The following is a 25810-nucleotide window of genomic DNA, read 5'->3' as shown; positions in this document are numbered from 1 at the left end:
CCTCATTCCTAGCTGTAATGACAGCCGGAAGGTGGGAAAATAGTTTCCTCTGGATATGAGCCTCTAATTGGTTACCCAATACTTGGTTGTCATCCCCAAATCATTTAAGTACAGGCAACACTAAACTGACTTAGCAGGCTGCATTTGCATATTTATGAACATACACACACCAATAATGATTAAGGAAAAAGAGGCCATATTTGAGAGGGCATGGTCAAGCCCTGGAGGGATATGCCCTCTTCTGGCTTCCACAGGTACTAGGCATGGATGTGGTTCACAGACATATATATATGCAAAACCCCATATGAATAAAATAAATTAATTATTGTTACTGTTAATAATACAGTTTTAAACTAAAAACATATTTTCTAAAACAATAAATAAATAAAAATTTAAATTGCTAATCCTTAAACATTGACTGATGTACAAAATTGTGACTTCATTGATCACGGACTCGCTTACTCTCCTAATATAATGAAGATGCTGTTGGGATCTGAAAGCTAATATCAAGACCTATGTGTGGATGGCAGAGCACTAGTCACCAGGTAATGTGCCTTCAATAAACACAGTAGAAAAGAAATCTTACTTGGTTGTAGACACCTGTCCACACCATGGTCTTGTCCCTGCTCTACAGCTTAAGTGACAGAAGATGGCTCTGTGTCTTACATGCACACTGAGCCCTCATTAACATTGTACCAGACCTCACCAGATCGCATGAAGAACATGCTAGGGTCCAAAGAGAAGTGGGATGTGGGGAGACTGGATGTGTTCCACTCTTGTAGCTACTTTGCTTGGAAATTTTTTGGTCCTTGGGTTCTCTAGGTTTGCCTATTATAACCGAGATGTCTGTGGTGGGATAAGATGGCAGAGTTACTCACATCCTGAATTAAATCCACTTTGTTAGTTCCACACTCTTTCTGCAACTATCTGAGGGGCTATTGTGCACCTTGTTACCACACTAAGACACTGGGACATGGTGATCACTACTAAATCAAGCAAACATTACAACTTGTATACCTGCACAGACTCTATATAATTCCCTAGGCATGACTGGCAGTTCTTGTAACAAACGTACCAGTAACTTAAGGGAGATACTCAGATTTCTTTATTTCTTGTGTAGACTTGAAATATTTTCTTATTAATAAAATCTAACTGCCACAACATCTTCTAGGGTATAATTTTCTAGAACCTGGTACCAGAAATAGTACTTTTTATAGATATTATAGCAGCTGTTACTTGGAAGGAAGATGAGATAGTAAATTTATTTACCATAGGATTTTGTACATATCTATTGTGTCATCGCAGACTTGAATATGCAAAAACGAGACACTTTCGCACATTTCCAAGTTTCTTTCTCCATAAAATACATTATTAGTTTTATCTTATCAGAAAATTGATCCATAGAATTCAGTGGCTCAATAATAACATTAATATGAATTGAACCGTGCATTGTGTAATACGTCTAGTTAAGACTTTGGCATCCCCCTTTTTAGACCTATATTATAGAGCTATATTATACCAATGAAAGTTTTATTTAGTTAGTTTGCACATAAAACTTCTTACATCATAGAATGTATATGAATATTTATGTATATATATGTGTGTGTGTGTGCGCATGCTTTAAACCACACAAGTCTAGCCAACAAATCAGTGCTATTGGAAGGTGGGATTTCAGAAGTTAGTAGACAGCACCTTTCCCCTCCTGATTTAGGAGCGTCTTCTTAGGAAGTAAGAGTGATAGACAGCAGGGGATCTACATCTGAGATTTCTTCCTTACCAACATTAGAATCCTGGGTAGAATTCAGACAGAGGCAAGGCTGAGCATCATCACTGGACCCTAGAATCAACTGTTAGCAGCCACCAGTAGCATTGAAAGCTGCTGACCCCACCCACGAGCAAGGCCAAGGGAGTCCTGAGCATGGAGACAAATCAGGACCACAGAGGCCCTAGTTTGTAATCCCTCAGCCTGAGCAGCTTCCAGCTTCCCGGAGAGGAGGAAAAGAGGGGCATCAGTGGCTGTGGGACTTATAGAAAAGCGCTCCCTTAGGGAAACTCGAGGTTGGAAGAAGGCAATCCAAAACTCCATGCAACAATATTTTGGCTTTGTATCCGGCGGCATAGCATCCTTATTTTTTACTTGCTTTCACTTTTGTATGTTTATATACAATTCGATATATTAGTTATTTCAGTGTTGCACTAACACTAACTTTTGTGACAACTTTTTGATTGATAATTGTATAAGCGTGTTTAAAGTGTTTTGATCATATCCACCTCCATTCCCTCCTCTGCAATTCTTCCCTTCCCCCCACCTTTCACTTACCCTGTCATACATGCTCCCCCCTCTTATAACCTACTGAGTCCATGCAAGGGAAGTTTTGCCAATCATGACTGAAAAAAAAATCTTTAATTAGGATATGTGACTAACTAGAAATAAAAAAGAAGTATGCTGTATAGAATAAAACTAGACACTCTCATCCTAAGTCCCTTAAAACTGTACCTGTATGTTATCTTTTACAGTGGCTTATTCAGAATATATCATTAACATTTTAACTATTTCTTCATTCTGTATTTAAAACACCTGTGAATAATTACAGAAAGCTCCCTACCAACTTTTGGAAAATACAAATCAAATCTTTTCAGGAGTAGTAAGTTTTTGATGCTTTTGAAATGTTTTATCCCATTAAATAAAATAGTGCTAGGAGTTGAACGGAGTCGCTTGAGCTTTTATTTCTCAGTCATGGTGATCTGATTTTTAAAAGATTACATTTTTTTTAATGTGCTAAAAATTCTGAGTTGTTTTCGAAGTAGATTCCATGTCTGAGGAAATCATTCTCATTTGTACGGCAGCTCCTGGGGAGCAGAGAAGGGGCTTCACACTCTTCATGAGTTGATCATGATGACTCATCTCCTGAGGCAGCACCAGGAGCTCATCCCAGCTCACCCCGAGACCGAGACGGCTTCACGTGTGAGCTGGGAATCGACCTCTTTGAGGCATTCTGTTGATAGGGTTAACCGTATTGCTGGAAGACCAAGTTATTTGATGCAAATAGATTTTCAAGAAAATCATTATGCTAAATACTTAATAGAAGGATTTCATCTACATACGGCAGCAACTGTGACCTGCTTTCAAGATGACATCACTGGGTGTCATGTGGCTCTTTATACATTCCAGCCTCAGAAAGAGGTAACCCACGAGAAGCAGAAGAGTCTGCTGTTATTTGCTGTGAGAATCTTCAGCAGACAGAAGCCGGGACGAGAGGGAGGCAGAGCTGCTTGCACAGTGTGTATCGTGGAATTCCACAATGGAGCCTTGTGGAGTTTTCGTCTTTATTTTCATATATTTTTTAAGTTAATGAAGATTAGGCGAATCAAGTGCTTCAGATTAGAGGGGAATTGTTCTCTTCATAAAGATCAAGAGGTTCTCTCTTTGGACTTCTCTGTTCTCCAAGGAGCCTGGTCATCTTTGTATGTTTATTCCCCCAATTTGAACAACGCAGACAAAAACCAGGCAGTTTCTTCTCTTGGGAAACTTACATTTTTCCTTCAGTTTTGAAGATTTATGCTCCAAGATTTGCTTTAAGCTGCCTGGGTTATTAACTAAAGGGGAGACACCACACCTCACAGCATGCCCTGTAGAAACTCTCTAGGTAACTTTACCTGCTAACAAAGTGGCTCTCTATGGATTCCTTTCCAAGCCGGTTTCAGTGAACCGCTCTTCCTTCTCAAATGGATGAGGGTAGCTCTTCAGCACCATGGAGAGGTCTGAGCAGCGCGTAAGGGCCGCGTGGGACTGCGACCCAGGCAAGCAAGCTGACAGAGTAAGTTTTCCACATCCAATCTTGTATACCATAGACATATGGGAACAGTAACCCCCAAGTCTAATAAAAAAGACACTATAAAAGATAGGTTCTTCACTGCATTTTAAAGTTTAGAAACAACCAGGTAAATGTTATTTTAGAAAGAGCTAATATGCTCATTTAAAGAAAATATTGCATTCTATGATGTGAATGTCTGTACTTTGAATTTTGAGAATGTTGAAAGGTAAAACTCCAACACAAATTAATTACACTGTAAATATACAATCCAGATGTTTTGGAACTATCATTTTATAAACATGCATAGATAGTTTCAAATGTGCAGTTTGTTGCTCTTTGTAAACAGAAACTGAAAGGGGGTTTCTGATTCGTCACTAACCTGAAGAACAGCTAAACTCTTAGACCACAGATCATAGTTTCCATTCCAAAAGAGCACTTAGCTGTCCTAATGTTCAGATGCACAGGTGACAATTGTGACTTAAAGCTCTGGCATTTATTTGCATCAAATACATACAGCGGAACTGATGGAGGTTATAAGCAGCTTTTTAAAATAAGATGATTAGATATGGGCTGTTGAAATTGCTATCTCAGTATCACTAGATATATTTATTTAATTTCAAAACTTCCAACGTAACTGTTTAAATCAAAAATTCAAAAACAACAAACTTATTGCCCCCCCCCCAAATCATTCTTTAGCCATCCTTACAAATCATCCGTACACCCCTGGAGAACTGTATATTAGAACCTCACACAACCAAGGGAGAAGATCCTCTGAATTGCTGCCAATAACGACCCCAGCACATATTCTGATTTTCTGTTCAGAGTTGTGTAGGAGAACATAGGTCCATTTAAAACATAATTAAAGAAAAAAATTTTTTTCAGGTCAGTTAAATATAGTTTCAGACACATATGCTAAACCCTTTACTTTAAAGTATAACGACACTCTTTTAATGTTATTATGATATAAAACTCACTTCTCTCAATGGTTCTTATATTTGAAAACATCAAGCATAGATATTTCTTTCTATTATACATTATTTTCAGCTGAATTGCCATTCATCTTAACTCTTCAGTAACTTGGCACTTGATTTTTAGATAAATGGTACTTATTCTTGACAGTATGTGAAATGTATAATTTAAAAAGACATGACTTAATTTTGCACTAAGGTGCTATTGTTATATGTATTTTTGACAGCTTTGCTTAGTAGATACACTAGAGCTTTCCTAAATTGATCTCAACATTTAAAAGAACTAAGCGATTTGAAATGTGTGAAACCTAGCTTTACCACCCAGATCTTTTAGTTGTGTTTGCTTGGGTTTTATGTTTCTGCATGGATTTTAGGAGGAAACCGTGTTTTTCCCCATAGTAGCTGTACTGTGGGACTTTGTTTTAACATTCTTTTTCTCATGAGCTGTGTCTCTTCCCTAGTGGAAGTGGACCTTGGACAAGGAGACTATCCTTCAATAACACAGGCAATGCGAGGCTGGTGTCATAACCTGTGCCTGCTGTATGCTCTAAAGTTGGGTATGTGAGGCTTGCTAGATTCAGGGATCTGTTATCTGTCAATCTTTTCCTCTCTCTCAGTCTCTCAAGGACATAATGTGGTACAATATTGTCAGGAGTGAAGCATTTTACATTTGTTCCTCTTTGGAAAACATTTTGGTGATATATTTATAACTGCCGCTACCTAGCTTAGACAGTTTGAGATATGGTTGTTTATGTATTTGCTTAACTAGAAATTGTTGCTACATGACAAACCACCAACAGATGTTAGCTTCAGGTCTGATAGCCTTTCAATCATTATTGAAAGAGTGCAAATCACCCAACAACAGAAGACACACAGAGCTATTTAGACTGTGAGCGCTCCCCATTTTGTCCTTTTTCTTTTTCTTTTCTTTTTTTTTTTTTTACAGCATTCTGTTGGTAGCAGATGTGTGTGAACAATCTTAAATTTAGTTGACTGACATTTTGTTTTTCTTGCCAACGTAAAAATATGCTCACAGTTTTGTGGTTCACCCACCCTTGCGGGGCTCTATAACCTTTGGCTGAAAAAAGTGGGGGGATGTATCTGTTTAGCAAAAACCACTGTAGTTAAAATCCTTTGTAAGGATGCTGGACATAGATGGGAATGATAGATATGTTTTCACTGGAGTTTTTAACCCTTTTAATCCTTCAGAGAAGTTGGTCTTATAAATGGTTCTTACAGCCTGGAAATGTTTCCTACTGTTGGATCTGTTTCCATCAGAGCTTCTTCTAGATGTGACATATCTGGGACTTACAGTGACAGCAGAGTCCTCCTCATGTGGGAGAGCTTGGGAGTAGGTTTGGGTCAATGAAACAGCTATTTACAAACACACTGAATTCCTGAGATTATTTTTATTAGGATGTTGGTTGGTCCCAAATGATTTCTTGACTTAATTTAAAAGCTTTCTGTCACTGTGAATGGCACTCAATGAATGTCAGGGTCTTAAGATCAGAACCCAGTTTTCCAAAGAATATCTCTGAACGTATGCATCAGTCTAGATTCACCCATCTCTCACACACTGAGCACTCTTTATCAGCAATTATTGGGGCTGAGGATTTTGAGCTTTAGACTCAATTATAAACATGCAATTAACTTATATAATCCAAAGACAATCTAAGTGTTTCAAACCATTTGTACATTAAATAATTCCATGACATGACATGATGCTACTACTCAAAACATCTTGTGTTTTGAAAAATCTTGGTCTGGGAATATTTAAGCTGTAGGTTCTCCAGTGAGTTTTGTTTTGACTGCTGAATTTGAATGCTATTCTTTCAGTTCCCCAGTTATACACATAAGAAATAGTCTAACTTCATCTTTCATGATAGACCTACATAAATAAAAATATACTCATGCAATATGAATTTTGGATTTGTATTAATCATTTTTGGAAATAATGGCATCATCTGAACTATTTCAGAGAGTTGAACTCAAAAGAACTTAGAGATTTCCCATGGAGGTCATCTATGCAGTTGAAAGATTAAAAATGAAACCCAAGTCTTGATACTATGTTTTTCTCATTTTAATTTGTATTTCACAAACTGGAACCTGACTCTCTCTCTCTCTCTCTCTCTCTCTCTCTCTCTCTCTCTCTCTCACACACACACACACACACACACAAAAAAAAAAAATAAACATCTAGTGATAATTCAGAATACACAAGCCTAAACCAAAGAAGTTAGAGCTAATCATTAGAATGTACACATATCATCTCCATCTTACATGACTTATCGCAGGCTCTGAACTCTCATCTGACTTAGATTGATCTTAGATTATCTTAGCCATACTTCTGGACTCAACACATTGCCACATTCAGCCTGGCTTTGTTAAGAGCATCTTTTGAGTGATATGCATTCAGAATCCAGCACTCTACAGTGACATCTGCTTTAGTCATCTCCAGGATGTGTCTTGGGGTCTTCATCTCTGGAGTTTATTCACCACAAAGGCAGGGAAGAAACTTTTCTCCACTTGGATTTGTTTTGGGTGGGTTGGAATTGATAAGACTGTCCTAAGAAAAACAAGCATGCTGACTCTCTAATATATCAATATGGCTTTCCAAGTTATCCATGATTGGTTGAGTCCAATGATTTGACAGTAATTAGACAAGGACAAAAGACTTCAATGGCTTAGAGAAAGCTACACAATTTTTCCATGTTTCATTTGTTTTGGGATTACTCAAGGACTGTAGATACAGGCACTGTATGTAAATTTACGTTGATTATTTGACATCTTTGTGAATGAAATCATACTCTACCTATAATTGAATATAGTTTTGTTGGTTAAATAGCCTTACCAAAGAAGTGTTAACTAAGAATGTGAGTGACATTGGGTCAAGTCTCTCAGTGCATGTTATGTGTATGGAAGTGTGCCCATGCAAGCACATATGTGCTCATGTGCCTATGTCCATGTATGCATGTGCATATGATGGAGTAAATCATTCCTAAGGTCCTCTCCAACTTGAACATAGAGGGGAAGCAATATTGAGATGGCTCAGCAGTTAAGAGCTCCCGTGCTCTTTCAGAGGACTCATTTTGGTTCCCAGCACCCATGTTGGTAGCTCACGACTGCCTATAACTGTAGCTCCTGGGAATCTGATTTCCTCTTCTGGACTCTACAGTTACACAAGGCAGGCACACACACACACACACACACACACACACACACACACACACACATACACACACACACACACACACACACACACAGCGAGAGGGGGGGAATAAAAATTTAAAGATAGAAGACAAACCTTTATTCAGTCACCCTTTACTAGTTATGTACTCTGATATTGAAGTAAGGACTAACATGACTAATTGACTATTCCTGAGCCCTGAAGGAACCAATCATTTAAGAATGAGCAAGAAAGAGGCAGATTGAGAAATAAGTTAAAAAAAACACCTGATGGTTCTGTTTTAAACCTCTGGAGTTGGAAAACATCTAGGAAGCAGAGTGCAATGTATCACTTGGAGCTGCTGGCAAAGGGAAACGATGGAATAAAAGGGAATGAGCAGAGATAGAAATACAATTTATGTCTTCATTGTGTCTACCATGGAGATGATGGGATATGTGGAAGAGAAATGCAATACTGGAACACCCTGATCTCTGACCACCCCAGTGGCCCCAGTGGCTGTACTCAGGGTAAACACAACCTCCTGCTGTTTGTTTTCATCCTTTGCCTGCAGCTGGCCACTCTGTGTGTCTAGAGCTAATGGTAGATCCAGAGAGTCCCAGCTGCCAACACTTCCTTTTTATAATTCAGAGAAATTCCGAAGCTGTATGCTATCCATCCCTAAGGTTTGCTCTGACTGTAAATCTCTGCTTGATTAACAGTTTATCTGTTTGTTTTTAAAATACATGCCATATTTTTGGCTCATTCACAACAAATAGAACCCCCAAAACATTAATGTGTGTGTGTGTGTGTGTGTGTGTGTGTGTGTACCTGTGAAAGCCAGAAGAGGAAATCAAATTCCCTGGAGCTGCAGTTATAGGCAGTTCTGAGCTACCAACATGGGTGCTGGGAACCAAACTGGGTCCTCTGAAAGAGCACAGGAACTTTTAACTGCTGAGCCATCTCATCAGCTCTTAAGCTTTTAAATAAGACAATATTGCTCCCCCTCTATGTTTAAACTGAAGAGGACCTTAGGGATAATTTAGTCTGTTACATGCACAGGCATACTTGGACATAGGACCATGATTACATACATGCTTGCATGGGCACACTTCCATACACATAACATGCACTGAGAGACTTGACCCAATGTCACTCACATTCTTAGCTAACACTTCTTTGGTAAGGCTATTTAACCAATTCAACCATATTCAATTAGAATTATGATTGCATTCACAAAGACATCAAATAACGACAGTCTGCAATGCTCTAATGATCCTGCAGATCAGTGATAACTTTTGGAAGTCAGTTCTGACCTTCCATCTTGTTGAAGCAGCAGGGTGTTTCTTGCTTCTGCTGCTGCACTGTGCATTTCTGGATAGCTGACCTGTGAATTTCTAGCCAGTTCTCCTGGTTGCTCCTCTTATCTTGCTGTAGAAATGCTGGGATTACAGGTTCACATTCACATCCATCTTTGTGTGCAAAGATTTGGGGATGGAACTCAGGTCATCGGTCTTGTGTGATTAATGTGTCTGCTGAGCCATAGCCTTGCCCAGAGGTTTCTTTTATAATTACATGTTAGCACTGGATTGTGGAACAAGTCGGTAGAGCAGTATCTCCGGCAGTTCTTCAGAAAACCCAGGATAGCATGAGCTTGACCTTCTCTAGCACACAGTTCTCAAAGCCAACAGGCAGTTACCTTCCTTCCAGAAAACCAGGAGTGACAACACAGAGGACAGAGTGGTACATATGGGAGGCCTGAGTGATCCTCTTTGGAAAGCACACATCCCACAGCCCTCACATTATCCCAGACTGACCCCAGACCCACAGCACACCTAACCTTAGGGAAGACTCAGAAATGCACTTATTTCCAGAGCACTAGGAAGAGAAACAAAATTTTAGAGCACTTAAGACTTTCTTCCACACCTTGAACTCTGTTCTGTGTCTGCATTAGTCTGTCAGGCTGATAAGTATGAAAGCTGACCCTGGTTAATTTCAGACAAAAAAGGGATGCATTTAAAACACGTTAATTGACAGGAATTCTGGAAAATGAGCCTCGAGACTTAAGTGGGAACTAAAGAATTTTGATTATTCAGAAGCCCAGGCAAGGGACAATACTGCTGAAGTACATTGGATGCAATGGCCATGGTATTCTAAAGCATTACTTGTCTCTCTGAGAGACAATTCATTCAGATCAAAATTTTTGAGCTTAGCCATAGTATTACCTGGATTAGACTGCTAAAATGCAGGAAGAGAAAGATGTTTCTCTTCTTCCAAGTGTAATTTTCATAATAGGTTCTGTAATCCCAAGAAAGGGGAACTCAGATACCACACACACACACACACACACACACACACACACACACACATCACTCCTGTGCCTGAGGCTATCAGAATCCCTTGCTGCCTCATTAGATCTAGCGATGGCCCATGCTGGTTCTCCTCCATTCCAGTTGGCCATGCGCCCAAACTGCTTTATTGCTGTGCCTAAGCCTAAGCCCCATTGCTTCTCCTAGGATGTGTTTTGATCACTTTCACCACTTGATTACCCTAATCCATCTAGCATCCTGTGTGAGTCCTGCTCTGGCCTTTTCTGATACTAGCTGAGCTTTTCAGACACTTTTCTACAGCACTTGGCCTTGTTTGAGAGCTTAATTCAGACCTGTGACCTACATGATAAGTCTGCTTGGCTGTTGCCCAGACATTTGACCCATCTCCTGTGAGGTTTTCTCATCTGTAGAATGGAAAAGTCGGCTCTATTCTCATTAGTCTCAAAGGGACACTAGGCTTAACAAGATGGTGCTTCGAGATATTTGGAACACAGGGTGGCATTATCACATTATTATTTCCACAAGCTGTTAACCTGAAGGGGGAAAAGAAAGAGTGGAAATTTAATGCCAGAGAGGTTTTTGGCACTTTGTCAATTCGACATTAGCTTTGAGGGCTGTTGGAATCTTGCCTGAAGTTTTCAGCACCAAGCAGCTAAAAGCTGTGTTTTTCTGGGCTCCTGATGGTCCTGTCCCTAAGGGATGGCATTCAGTGTTTGTGAGGGATGAACTGTGCCAGGCCCAGTTCAGCGCCCACCAACAGTCACAGAAAAGTCACACCCTATAGATCGATGACTGCACCCACTGTTCACACTTGGAATAGCACCTCTGACTTGTGCCAGGAGGATAGGAATGGGGAAGCAGCCATCCACACATTCATGTGTTGTGGAAGTTCCCTGTGCCCTGTGGGCTGTTTATGGCTGGGTGGCTTCTGAGTGGTCATGTGAACCCTACCAACAGCCACAGAACTTCTTAGGCGTTTCGAGTGTCACCCGTTGGCAACTGAACTACAGACTGGGCTAATTAAAATGTACAACAGAAATGTTCGCCCTTTTGGAACTTAGCTTTAATGATTTTGGAAGAGAGAAGGTAGGAAAACTCGCTGGATCCAGAGGAACTGGTTCCAAATGACTTCTTCCATTTGGAAGGGATTCATTTTCAATTCTTAGGTGTCCATATTTGTGCCTGAAAATGAACTAACTTAGATTTTAGAATCCTTAGGTGTCAGAGAGTAAAGTGTTAGGAAGAATCATTCCATGCCAGGGACTGCACAGCCCTGTTTGGGACTGACTTATTCTTTATTGTTTAACTCTGAAAATTTGACATATGACAAATATAATATATTTCAATCATAATCATGCCTCACTCCTCCCACCCAGCTTGTCCCACACCCAAATTCATTCTTCTTATTTTTAATAAAATAACCCTATTCAAGCTGGCCGTATAGCACAGGTGTGGTGCCATCCACTAGAGCATGTTTAGCTTACAGGGAACCACACCCCTAAAGAAAGCTGATTCTCCCACCCCTGGCATCCATCAATTGTCTATTGCCTCTCACCTAGTGGTGGAAGCTCGTGGATCTCCCACATGGTATCTCTCCCACCCATGCTGGAATATTGACTGGCTCCACCGTGTGTAAGTCTTGTATAGGCAACCACAGCTGCGAGTTCATGAGTTCAAAGCTCTTCTTAGTCCAGAAAACACTGTCTTGCCTCAGCCTCCAACAACCTTGGACCCTTCCACCCCTCTCCTTCAGAATCCCATCTATTAATTTCAGTAAATTTCCCATCTTCATAAAGATTGACAGGTCTGAGAGTGCTGTTTACTTTTCATAACAAAGCGCAGTGACCACTGGTTTATCTGAAGCTTTTAGGAAGGGAGGCTTCTTCCTCACTGAAACATGTCAATAATGGCAAGCTACCTTCCATTAGTCCACACATTGTTGGCTCTCTTTTATTTTGGCACAGGGTCAATTCATTTTGAGAGTTGTTTCCATATCATAAAAATTCCTGTCACATTTAAATCAATGTTTATTGATTTCCAGTTATAATATGTATCTATGTTCATTTCAGGAAATATAAACAAAGCTTAATAAACTAGTTCACCTTTAATCAAATGTGGACCACTATTTTTAGTATTTTGATAGATTTCCCTGGAATTAAATATATGAATTAGGGAAAACTGAATCTCTTTATTTTTATGGCCTGAAGGAAGTATTTGCAATATTTTTGTACTGTACTTTTTACTCAGTATCGAAGCATTAAACAACGAATATAAAATGAAAACATCACATGTAACCCTACAAAAACCTGTTTCATTTTTATTTATCAGTTAGTAGGGTACACTTAATTTTAAAAAGAGTAAAATTAAGATCAAGTTTTTATTTCTGTCGTCCAATTTTCTCAATCTTTCAGGCTAGAGGAACAATATTTACATGAACACGCATGCTATAAGGCATTAAACAATTAGTCAATTGGCCATTGATCAATGTCAAAACCATTGGAGCTATCCCTAGATTTTATATCTCCATTACACTTTAAGATCTCATCATGAGTATTAGACTTTGTTACAACCTTTTCAAAATATTTATAAATATTGTCACAATTCTAGAGCTACTCCAGAGTTATTCTGCTTAAATTTCACCCCATTGGTAGTTACAAATACATATATGACTTTAAAAGTAAAAATGAAATTGCATCATTAGTCACCTCTTTGCAATATTTTTAATAAGTCTTCACTTATCTGAGGAATGCCGTTGAGGTTCTTCACTTCACTGGACAGTGGTCAGTACTAGAAGTCCAGTGGGCTCCATGGTGATGCTGTTCTGATTCCTGTTATTAATTTCCCTGTCTCATTACCCCCTCTTTTACCTCTCAGACTTCACTTGTAGATTGTCTCTATGTCTTTAAGAATTATTTAAATTTGGCCTTTGCAAGAGCTATGCTCTGATATTTGTATTCTGTTTCAAGACATCACAATAACAAACTAGGTTTAACATATTTATTTTATTTAAAATTTATCTTTTTCTCTTTGAAGGTTCACGCATATTTATAATGAAGTTTGGTCTTTTTTACTTCCTACCACACTGTCTCCTGCTGCTTTGTCACTGTTTATACTACACTTTTACTATCCTTATTTTTATTTATGTTCTCCTCTAAAACACTCTAAAATTACTTGAATATGAAAGTATTCATTTTTTTAAGTTTTTATGAATGAATTGTTTCAGTGCCTTGGTGTAGGACTATTGAGTCTGAGTATTCTATAAAAAATTCTTTCACTATCTTTGGTATTTTGTGCTATGAATAGGAACTTTAAAGAAAAAGAGCATTTGATGCTTGGACAATTTTGATAAAAGTATAGGATAGAATCTGTTTTCAATTACTGCCTAGCACACAGCTATGGTCACAGTTATGGTAGCTGAACCGTATAGAGGATTGCTATGTTAAGGTACTCTAAGTATGTGATGGCACTACCTCTTCACAACCGTCCTATGGAGTAGGTCCCATAGATGCTCTTCTCTTACAGGTGACTAACCTAAGAGTAACTTTCCCTAGTTACATGGTTACTAAGAGACACAAGGGAAAGGCAGCCTGACTTAGAAATTTATTTTTTAAATTCTTTGCTTTTGTGCCTAGCCCCCCTCAAGTAGACAAATAAATAAAATTTTAAATTTAAAATGGGAAAGTAAATGACTAATATTCAATGGCTTTCTGTGGAGTTTAATGTAGCCCTTCATATACAAAAATCAATTTCTGAGGCACTGTCAGAATATCATGCAGTTGATGAAAGTGGAGCTTCCTGGGCAAAGGAAATGAAGAGAAAAGGGGGAAAGCCACGGCATGTCATGAGTGATGGATGGCATCTGATTTAATCTTCTCAATATCACATCTAGATACATTACATAAACCGAAACTATTTAAAGTCACGTCACAGGAGTTCCAGTCTGTTATTCCCTCTGCTCAGTGAGTCTGAAGTACAGACTGTAAAGAAAAATGAAACAAAACACAACTGTACTCAGTATGATTAATCATTAGTGATTATGTCATTCTTAGAGACTGATAGGACTCCAGTTACAAATGCTGTTTGGGTTGCTATGGTCTCTTTCGACTTCATTGATTTTTCATTAAAAAAATCTGCAGAGGCACACCACTAGATTACAGTGCTCTCAGCATTGCTAACACAGACTATCTGACATTTTTTTTTTACACATTATTCCAGGATATGCACCAACAATAGACCCTGAGCTAAGGATCTTGGATAGTTGACTAGTTAATTGAGACAATTAACTTGTTGTGAGTGATATACATCATTTTTGTCCTTTCCATCCATTCATAATGGCAGCATTAGGACTATGGTGATTTTTAAAGGAGGAGTTAGCCTAAGAGAATAGGAGAACCCAGAGAGTAGAACAAAGCAATGGGTTTGCATATTTTTAGTAGGAAAATCACAAGGACTAACAGGTTAATGTTGCAAGTACTCATGGCCATGTCTAGAACATAAGCTTTAAATAACTAAGGAGATGTTCTGATGTTTCAGGCTACTCTATTCTATGACTTTGAATTTTCATCAGTGTGTTCATCCAGCATACAGACTTCTGAGCATTTGTATCAATGTCTATTGAGAATTCTTAGGAAGTAATAGGATTCATGTCATGTACATAAAGTCATAAGATGATGAGAGAAGAGGGAGCTGTGGAAAAGAGGGCTGGGGAGGATATGAAGTTCTCGGTAGTTGTTTGATCTGGTTAATGGACACATGAAGACTGACCAAAATATTCTCTCCAAATAAGCTAGAATAAACTCCAGTCTCACTTTTAAAGTTACTTGTTTGAACATTGGTATGTCTTCTTTTTTTTTAATTTATTTTTTATTAGGTATTTTCCTCGTTTACATTTTCAATGCTCTCCCAAAAGTCCCCCATACCCAGCCCCCCAATCCCCTACCCACCCACTCCCCCTTTTTGGCCCTGGGGTTTCCCTGTACTGGGGCATATAAAGTTTGCAAGTCCAATGGGCCTCTCTTTGCAGTGATGGCCAACTAGGCCATCTTTTGATACACATGCAGCTAGAGTCAAGAGCTCCAGGGTACTGGTTAGTTCATATTGTTGTTCCACCTATAGGGTTGCAGTTCCCTTTAGCTCCTTGGGTACTTTCTCTAACTCCTCCATTGGGGGCCCTGTGATCCATCCAATAGCTGACTGTGATCATCCACTTCTGTGTTTGCTAGGCCCCGGCATAGTCTCACAAGAGACAGCTATATCTGGGTCCTTTCAGCAAAATCTTGCTAGTGTATGCAATGGTGTCAGCGTTTGGAAGCTGATTATGGGATGGATCCCTGCATATGGCAATCACTAGATGGTCCATCCTTTTGTCACAGCTCCAAACTTTGTCTCTGTAACTCCTTCCATGGGTGTTTTGTTCCCATTTCTAAGAAGGGGCAAAGTGTCCACACTTTGGTCTTTGTTCTTCTTGAATTTCATGCGTTTAGCAAATTGTATCTTATATCTTGTGTATCCTAAGTTTCTGGGCTAATATCCACTTATCAGTGAGTACATAATCATCAGGGAAATGCAAATCAAAACAACCCTGAGATTCCACTTCACTCCAGTCAGAATGGCTAAGATCAAAAATTCAGGTGACAGCAGATGCTGGCGAGGATGTGGAGAAAGAGAAACACTCCTCCATTGTTGGTGGGATTGCAAGCTTGTACAACCACTCTGGAAATCAGTCTGGCGGTTCCTCAGAAAATTGGACATAGTACTACCGGAGGATCCAGCAATACCTCTCCTGGGCATATATCCAGAAGATGTCCCAACCGGTAAGAAGGACACATGCTCCACTATGTTCATAGCAGCCTTATTTATAATAGCCAGAAGCTGGAAAGAACCCAGATGCCCCTCAACAGAGGAATGGATACAGAAAAGGTGGTACATTTACACAATGGAGTACTACTCAGCTATTAAAAAGAATGAATTTATGAAATTCCTAGGCAAATGGATGGACCTGGAGGGCATCATCCTGAGTAAGGTAACCCAATCACAAAGGAACTCGCACAATATGTACTCACTGGTATGTCTTCTTAAATAAGGAATTAACTGCACTCCCACATGCTTCCAAATACAAAAGGGAATACATCTTAAATAAAAAAAAAAAAAAAAAAAGCTGACAGGATGTCCCTGAGGCTACCAAATTTGCTCCATCCTTTCATCTTGGTGAGCACCAATGTTCATGAAGAGGCAAGAAGGGGTAAAGTTGGGGAGAAGATAGTTTGACAGTAAGTGTTGCTTCCGTTCTAACCTGGTCTGAAGCACAGCTGCAATCCTGAGACTTCACTGTTAACAATGCAAAGAAAGGAGCAGCCTGTCTGGAGGAATTATAAATGATGCAAGGAGCAGGTGGTTAATGCAAACGGAATCTCAAAGTCAGAGGCAATACTCTTTCTCTCCATCCTTCTGTTTATTGTTCTACTATCAAATTAGCTTCTGGAGATTGGGAACCTGTCATACTCAGGATGCCTTTCAGACTAATTAATTCAATAGTTAAGATAGAGAATACCTGTCCCCCTTAAGTTGGAAAGGAAGAAGTGGACAGAAAGCATGCAATGAAGAGAGATGTTTATTTTTTTCTTCACATAATTATTCTCTTTAGAGAAAAACAAAGCAACACAGGGGACTGCAGAGAACCAAACAGGACCAAGGATTAGTGGAAGATCCATGCTTTAAAATTCATGCTTTAGAAACCAGGGAACAAGCTGGGTCTTATGCCAGAGCTAGTACTCTACAGGAGCATGCCTCTGAAAATGTGCAATCATTACTCTGGTGCTGTATGACCATCCATGAGGTCCCAAACAGAGTATTTATGCATCTTCAGAGTTTGTGATGACATTGGTATGATGAGAAGTTTGGAATCGTTGCTTTTTATGACCTTTCTGAAGTGCTACTCTGATGGCTTTGTATACTAAGTCAGGTGGCACATTTCCAAAAGCCACAAACATTTGTTTAAAGCAGTGTGAAGTCTCAGCCTACCAGCATCCAATGTCTACATATTTCCATCTTCTCATCAACAAGAAACGACAAATACTATTATCACCATGTTGGTTTGGGTTTTTCCATAAGCTCTTACAAGCCAAGTCTGTTAATGAGATGCTTTAAAAATAACCTCCATCCCCGTTGGGGGGGGCAGCTTCAGAAATCTTAACTTCAGAATATGTGGGCATTTATTTATAGCCCACCTTTTGGCTAAGATTTGAGACGACATTTTTCATTCGACAAAACTCTCAAGTGGCACACCATGATTTATAATTTTATTTGTCTGCTGTCTGCATACACTGCAGAAAGTTGAAAAATTATTCAAATCCTGCCAAGTATATTTACAGTTATTTTTCAGATTCTCCCTTCAAAACATTTTAAAGTCTTCATAGAGAATCAAGATCTAACTTCTCAAAGAAGGAAAGACTGAATGGTAGAGGAAAAACAGGCTTCTGTCTTTACCCACAAAAACTAGAAGTGGGTTTTCAGTACTCAGAAAACAAAGGAATAGACTAGCAACAAGCCTCCATTTGCAACTGAAACTCAAGTCTCTATGGATATTTTATGCACCATGTCGGTCTGGGCCATAATTATTAGGAGCACAGGGACTAAGAATCTAATAATAGATCCCAAACCAGAAAACTACTAAAGGGAGGAAATAAAAGAGGGGGGATGGGGAAAGAAGGGGAAAAGGGGAGGAGGAGGTGGAAGAAGAGAGGGAGGATTTCTATGCAGGCACTGTGATCCAAACTCAGGGCCTTCTGTTTGTGCAGCAAATGTTCTTGCTCCCAGAGCTGTCTGCCCAGCATAATAGTTCTTGCTTTCTATTGCCCATGCCCTGAGTGAAACTGTACATGTTCAGGCTTTTCATTCTAGACCATGACTTGAAGGCAGATGTGGTTGGTGTTGGCCACTGTATTATCTCTCAGAAATTACACAGAATAGATATTTTATACATTTTAGTGGAATTCCCTTGCATTAGGTCATCCTTAATATGTAATTAACAATGTGCCTGTGTATGCTAGCTACTGAAATATTCAAGCAAAAATTAAGGATAAATGTGAGGGGGAAACAGAAAGACTAGTTACCTCAGAGATCATCAATGTTTGGGTTGTGTGTCCGGTTGTGCAATTATATTTCACTGTTCCAAATCTCAATTTTCAATAATAAAGATGATTTTCCTGATACAGGGAAAGAAGAAGGGAGTTTCCATACTTTATAGGCAAGAACATGTGAACTAAACTTAGTTCATAAAGCAACAGATCTCATATATATATACATACATACATATGAGTGTGTATGTGTATGCTTAAGCACCTCCTTTTAGTTATATCTGAGTTTTTACATATCCCAGATACCATAGAGAGTATTTATTTTAAAGGATTTATTTCTTTTAATTTTTTGTGTATGAGTGTTTTACCTCATATATTTCCATTCACCACAAGTATGTAGCGCCAGTCAAGTCAAAAGAAGGGGTCAGATCCTCTGTAGGCAGAATTACAGACAGTTGTGAGCCACCATTGTGGTGGTGTTTGGAACCTTTGCAGAAGCCATAAATGTTTTTAATCATTGAGCATTTCACTTTAAAATATCTAATTGACAAAAGTTGTATATATTATTCAGCATGAAGATTTAATGCATAGAGGTATTATGTACTGATTATCATCATCCAATTGGTTATCATCTCTTATTACCTGTAATTATTGTTTTGTCTGTCTGGGTGGTTAGAATGCTTAAAGTCTGCCCTCTTACCACATTTCAAGCAAGCAATACGTTATTAATCACTATATCATGATTACCATGATATCCATTAATCTTGTCCTCAGGACTCATAACTGTATGTTTTTTACCTTTTATATATTGTACTGGCTGGTTTTGTGTGTCAACTTGACATAAGCTGGACTTATCACAGAGAAAGGAGCTTTAGGTGAGGAAATGCCTCCATGTGGTCCAACTGTAAGGCATTTTCTCAATTAGTGATCAAGAGAGGAGGACCCATTGTGGGTAGTGCCATCCCTGGGCTGGTAGTCCTGGGTTCTATAAGAAAGCTCATCTATAAGATGAGCAAGCCAGGGGAAGCTAGCCAGTAAGTAACATCCCTCCATGGCCTCTGCATCAGTTCCTGCTTTCTTGCCTGCTTGAGTTCCAGTCCCGACTTCCTTTGGTGATGAACAGCAGTGTGGAAGTGTAAGCTGAATAAACCCTTTCCTCCCCAACTTGCTTCTTAGACATGATGTTTGTGCAGGAATAGAAACTCTGACTACATTTCCCCAATTTTCCTTACACTTTAGGTCCTGAGAACCACCATGCCACTCTCATTGATTTTAGGGTCAACATGTCAGGGAGATCATACAGTATTTGTCTTTCCATGTCTGATTGACTTCACTCAGCATTGTAGTTCTCTATGTCCATTCATGGTGTCACAAACAGAATGGCTTCTGTCCTCTTAAGGCTGAGTTACATCCACAATACTATGTTTTCTTCTCTGTTCTTTCATTCACTGACACTTAGCTTGCTTCTGTATCCTCAGTGTTGTGGGTAGTGCAATGGACATGGTGTGCAGATCTGCTTTAACATAATGACAGAAGTCATTATGTTGTTATTTGCTTTAGCTGTGATTATTGGCCCATATTCTAGTGCAGTTTTTAATCATTTGGGAAGCTGCCTTGCTGATATTTGTAATGGTTGACCTATTGGCCTTTCCATCAACATTTGTACTTAAAATAGGTGTTGCCATTCTGGTTTTGAAGAGGGACTTAAGTTACTAGCTGGTATTATCATAACTGATAATGGCTGTTCCATTATGTATTTGAACCTCCCAAGTATTGGTGAGCTTTATATTTTAAGAGGAAAAAAATAATCAGACATGTAGTAATATGCCCAAGAGACCCCAGATTTCATAAATTGCTTCCATATTCTAGAGACTATAGATTCCCTATAAATACTAAAGAATATGCTGATCTTTCCTACTCAATGGTTTCGTCTAGTCCAGTGCCCTAGATAAAATCTGGATAAGTACAATAACTTTTAATTTGATTTTCTCTATCATTTAGATTTAATTATGTCCACCGCAAAACAATGATGTTCTGACCACCGGCAACAGTAGTTTGGATGTAAAGTCTGTTGTAGTTTGGATGTGAACTATTCCCCAGTGGTTAAAGTTGAAAACTTGTTCTCAGTTAGCCATGCTGTTTTGGAAAGTTCTGGGTTCTTTAGAACTGATAGTACTAGTCACAGAGGATGAATCCTGGATGTTAACTCATCACTGCCTCCATTGTGATTCTCACTCTGTTTCTATGCACCAACGTGTAAACTGTGCTTCACAGTCCTGCCGCCATGTTATTCTTCCCAAAGGTATGGTTCCAGCAGACTGTGGGCCACACACTCTGACACCATGAGTTAATATTAATAACCTCCCACTTCCTCAAGTTGTTTATGTCAGGAGTTTTGTAACAGAAGTAAGAAAATCACCAACACACATCTTTTCAGATAATGATGTTAAGGTAACATCTTTTTGGTGAGCTCTTACCTATTGATTGTCATTAGCATAAAAAGACAGACTTGAGTATGGGAGAATTTCACATGGACATAATGACAGAGGCCCAGATGATGCTTTTATAAGCAAAAGAGTGCCAAGGCTCACCAGAAAACCACTAGAAGCAAGAGCAGTGCCAGGATCAATTTTTTTCTCTTGATGACTCTCAGAAGGGCCAACCCTGCTGATTGTCATGGAATCCTAGCATTCAGAATTACGACACGATTGTTCAAGCAGTCTAGTTTGTAGGACTTTGTTATGGCAGCCTTCAGAAGCTAAATCATTTGTCTTCTCTCCTGCCATCGTAGTCTCTTTTTGAATTTTCATAGTTATACAAGAAGTGCAATCTCCTTGTAAAAACGTGCAATAATGTAGTAGGCACCATTTCTAGGAAGCTACCCTTCATGAGCAGGACAATGAAGAGTTGTCTCATTTGGTCCTTCACTTGTTCTATTAGGAGTCCCATTTTACAGAGGAGGAAATAGAAGAATGAGATTTTGAGTAACTTCCCTCTGGCTATATAGATAATATGAGACAGGCAGAGATTTCAACTACCGGTGTGAATCCAGGGCCTGAGCTCTGAAATTCATGGAATCATAGCCTGGTTGACTCTCATCTCCAAAGCATGGAAATAACCACAGTCATGTTATCATGTTGCACTTCCCTGTATGTAGACCTTCCTGTTACATGAGTTTTCAGCTCCAATAATTTCTGTGGCCCTGTAAGAAGATGCCACTTAAATTATTTTCTGAAAGGATTTTACTTCACTATAACTTGCTTTTTTTCTGTTTATCTTGAATATTTACCCATAATAGAAAGTTTTTATATACCTCCTGCTTGTAGCTTGCAGTGTGAAAAAACATTTAAAAAGTATCATATGCTATACCATGGATTCTTAATCTGTCTTCTGAGAGGAGGGAAATGGCTCTGCACATCCTTGTAATACCCTGCTAACAGTTGGCTGAACTAGAAAGCTCACACTAATGAGAATGTGGCAGGAGTTGGGCTGGGGGAAGAAGATGGGAAAAGAAGTGACGTCACAGACCCAGATTGTGAGGCTTCTGGAGGTCATCACTACTGTCTTAATTAGAGAAGGTTTGAAGATGAAGACCACCAGCCCAGAAACCCCAATATTTGGGATCTATATTCAGCTGGATTTCACGAGTTGTGAATGGGTTTGTTTTATTTAGAAATATAGAAACAAGGAAAGATAATAATGTTATCTTTCCTCGGTAGAGGATTTCTGGGTGGAAAGATCATATTAAATACAGAAATAGCTGCAAGCACAATTACTGTTGGGATTGTTCTCACCTTTGCACTTGTTCTGCTACCAGATATTGGGAACTTGTTTTGTAGGGTCCTTGGGAGAAAAACCACTATAAGAGATTGTTTTGTGAGGAAAAAGTGAGGAGAAGGTGAAGAGGCCAGACATCCCAGGTCCTGGTGAAATCTAGATGCCTTTTGCTTCATATGAAGCATGAGTTCATATGAAGTTCATGAGTGTCTTATGATCTAACTCTTTATTCAAAGTTCTGAATTTTCATAGTACAGATCCTAGAAGATTATGAGTGAAAAGTTTGCCAAGCCTTCTAACAAAGACAGTACTAAATCATAATTTAATTTTAAAGCACACCATTTACAGACCTCAGGATTTAAGATTCTTCTTGTGTATATGTGTGTGTGCATGCATGTGAGAGAATTTGTGCATGTGTGTGTGTGTGTGAGAGAGAGAGAGAGAGTATGCATGTGTGTGAGAGAGTGTGTGCATATGTGTGTGAGAAAGAATGCATGTGTGAGTGTGTGTATGTGGGTGCATGTGTGCATGAGAGAGAATGAATGTATGAGTGTATGTGCACATGGGAGTGGGTAAGGGCATGTGTGTGTGCATGTGTGTGAGTGTGTGCATGTATATGTGCATGTGTGTGCATGTATGTCAGTTCATGTGTGTGCATGTGTACATGTGTGTACATTTGTGAGAGAGTACATGCATTGTGTGTATGTTTTCACACTTTGCTAGCTCAGAACCCGTCAGGGAAGCCTGCAGAGGAAGCACGTCCTTTGCGTTCCAGCTATCCCAGTGTTGCTTACCCCCAAGTCTGAGCTTCAGCAGAGACTGGCTTTCTCATCATGATCATGAACAGGAATGTGCACCTACTGCTTTGTGTGACTTACAACCGATGCAGATGCTATTTTGTCAAGTTAGACACAGGCGGCTCTTTAAACATACCAACAAAATGTACAGAGACGTGGGGAATTTGAAAAGTAACCTCTAAAGCATAGAGACACTTGCACAGAGACAGCCAATGAACAGAGAAGATTCTCTATGGTAGTCACCAAGACCCCAGAGAAAGAAATGTGTTTCTTATTCCCGAATCTCTGTAGCTTCTATTCAAGCTGTCAAGTTGACATTACATCATTTTCATACCACACAGTATGAAAATGTGTAGTAGTACATAGCGAGATTTTGTTTAAGCTGTCTGACTGGGTCATTTCATATAGCACAATGGTTCTAAGAGTGGTTCCACATGTCTGCAGCCCCCTCCTAATGTATAATACATTTGGAATGTCATGAATGGCCACAGGCTCACTTATCTCTGATGTTGCTGTGACTGATATATGGAGTAGTTACTTCACATACATTGCACCTCAATGTATGTGAAGTACTTTCTTTGTTTTGTTTTGTTTTGTTTTGTTTTGTTTTGTTTTGTTTTGTTTTGTTTTGTTTTGTTTTTTGAGACAGCATTTTACTGTGTAGCCCAAGCTGACCTGGAATTCACTCTGTAGACCAAGCTGGTATAAAAGTCAGAGATCTGCTTGCTTCTTCCTCTCGGGTGCTGGGATCTCAAAGCATATATTCAAGGGTGGCACTGATGGTTGTAAATCTATAATGGAAGTGAGGTGGATAACAATCCACACATTATTAACTGCAGTAATTACTTATCTCTTAGAATGAAGGGAGGAAGGAAGAAGCTAAAGCCAGGGTCTTTAGCAGGTCATCCTGAGCTCCTGCTCCTCTAAGCTTCTGTCTTCCCATACCCCCTGAAACTTTCTTTTTTCTTTTAATCTTAAAATCTTGTCCTTCACTTAAGAAATATACCTTTTTAACTAACATGTTAAAATGTTCTCAAGTTGATACCTTGAGAAGACCCCGTGACACACTGAGGAATAATGCCTATACAGTAAAGACCAGCTCCTCGGTATGACGTCACTGGAGTGTGCAGCTTCCCCCTCCTCTGTCCCACTGCCTTTCTCTGCACCTTCAGCCAACCTCAACTCCTTGCGTTCTTTTTGGTTAAAACTTAACTCTTACATCAAACATGTAGATTTCCATCAAAAGTTACTGACTGTAGTGGCCTGTTGTCAGTGAAGCCATTGAAGAGCCACAATATAAGGTGAAGGCCTCCTGGTCCTCCGTATGCCGTTTGCCTTCTCCCTCTTTGCAAGCCACTGGTGAGTTGACTACCTTTCTCCCTGGTGAGTAGAGTACCTTTATCATTGTTCTCCATTGAAAGCCTAATCCAACTCACCTCCTTTATAGTTTTGCTCAATTTCCAAGCTATACTGCCTTTCTTAGCTAGCAATTGCGTGGCATCTTAGCTAATCTGTGGTATCCTTCACATTTTATCTTAAAACTAATGCAAGTGCACTCATCTACAGCCCTTGCTACTTATTCTTGGTCTTATTTTAAGCAGCACTTTCTATAAATTAACTCACTTGAGCTTCACATGGGCCTTTGGAACTAACCTTTGGAGTTCCTGGGACTCTTCACTTCAGTGCTGAAGGACTGAACATCAGAGGATCTAAGGAACGTAACCAGTCACTATTGCCAGAAGTTAACCATATCCAGACCCAGGTCTCCACCCAGAGGTCATGCTTCTGCTCTTCTACATAGTTTCTTCATAGCTCCTTGTGGGCTTGACTTGTGGTGTTTCTCCTCTCTTGGAAACTTGTGGCTCTTGGCGCACACACACATGACAAAGCCACAAGCATTCTCCAAGTGCTGGAGGAATGAAATAGCCTATGTGGGTTTTAAAAAGAGGGTTGTAACATTCTAAATTTGGAGGACCATTGTAGCTAAACCTTTTGGTTTTTCCGAGGAGGGATTTTCTGGTGGCAATAGAGGGTAACACATGGACTCTTTGGAAGTGAGCATTTTCCTATAACTGTTCCCTCATACCTAAGTGCTTTCCCTTTTTCGTTTGTTTTCTTAAGACATGTTCACACTTATATTTTAAACAGTGAGAATGAAAAGATCACTTGCAAATGCCAACTAGGAAGAATATTTATTTTAAACAATGTCATTCCGGTGTACCAGCTGCTGTTGCTATGCTTGCCCGATGGTTGCTAGGAGTACCATGGAGAGTTATGCTTGTGATGTCAGGATGATAAGTTGCTTCAACCTAACATTCCATTGGTTCTTGTCTTTCTGGGATGAAGAATCTTTAACCCTTTGCCATGACAACGAGCTTGATTTTAATTTGCAGAAATAATTTATAGTATAAAATTAATTAAAATCCAGTTGTTCTCTGAGGCTGGGAGGAAATATGTCAATTTACATGGCATCTGTGAGTTTAGGATTCAGAATTTAGGACAAAGTTATATTTTTTCTTTAATTTCCCCTCAGAGAATAATTAAATAATTCTAGGAGGTGAATATCAATATTTGGTATTTGTCATGAGTATATCCCACAATTCTGTTAGTTATTACATTTTAGTGATACTTCTGAAAATTTTCTTTCATAAAAGAAGGCTGATGATATTGCGAAGATCATATGCTCCAGTACAGGGGAATGCCAGGGCCAGGAAGCGGGAGTGGATGGGTTGAGGAGCAGGGCAGGGGTAGGGTATAGGGGGCTTTGGGGATAGCATTTGAAATGTAAATGAAAAAATATCTAATAAAAATGCCTTATTAAAAAAAAGAAGGCTGATGTCTTCATGATTGTATTTGCCCCTATAGGCTAACTAGTTCTCACATAG

The 25810-nt window shown here is 39.3% G+C and overlaps 1 protein-coding gene across 1 annotated transcript in view; it reads left to right on the top strand.

The window, feature by feature from the left end:
* The window catches only part of Schip1 (schwannomin interacting protein 1), a 609573-nt gene that overhangs the window by 29473 nt on the left and 554290 nt on the right, over positions 1-25810 (top strand). The gene's annotated exons all lie outside the window — the stretch shown is intronic.

The sequence above is a fragment of the Mus caroli genome, unplaced genomic scaffold, assembly GCF_978045245.1.
Source record: "Mus caroli unplaced genomic scaffold, Mus_caroli_1 scaffold_3, whole genome shotgun sequence".
Taxonomy (NCBI): Eukaryota; Metazoa; Chordata; class Mammalia; order Rodentia; family Muridae; genus Mus; species Mus caroli.
This window is presented reverse-complemented; position numbering and strand designations above follow the sequence as displayed.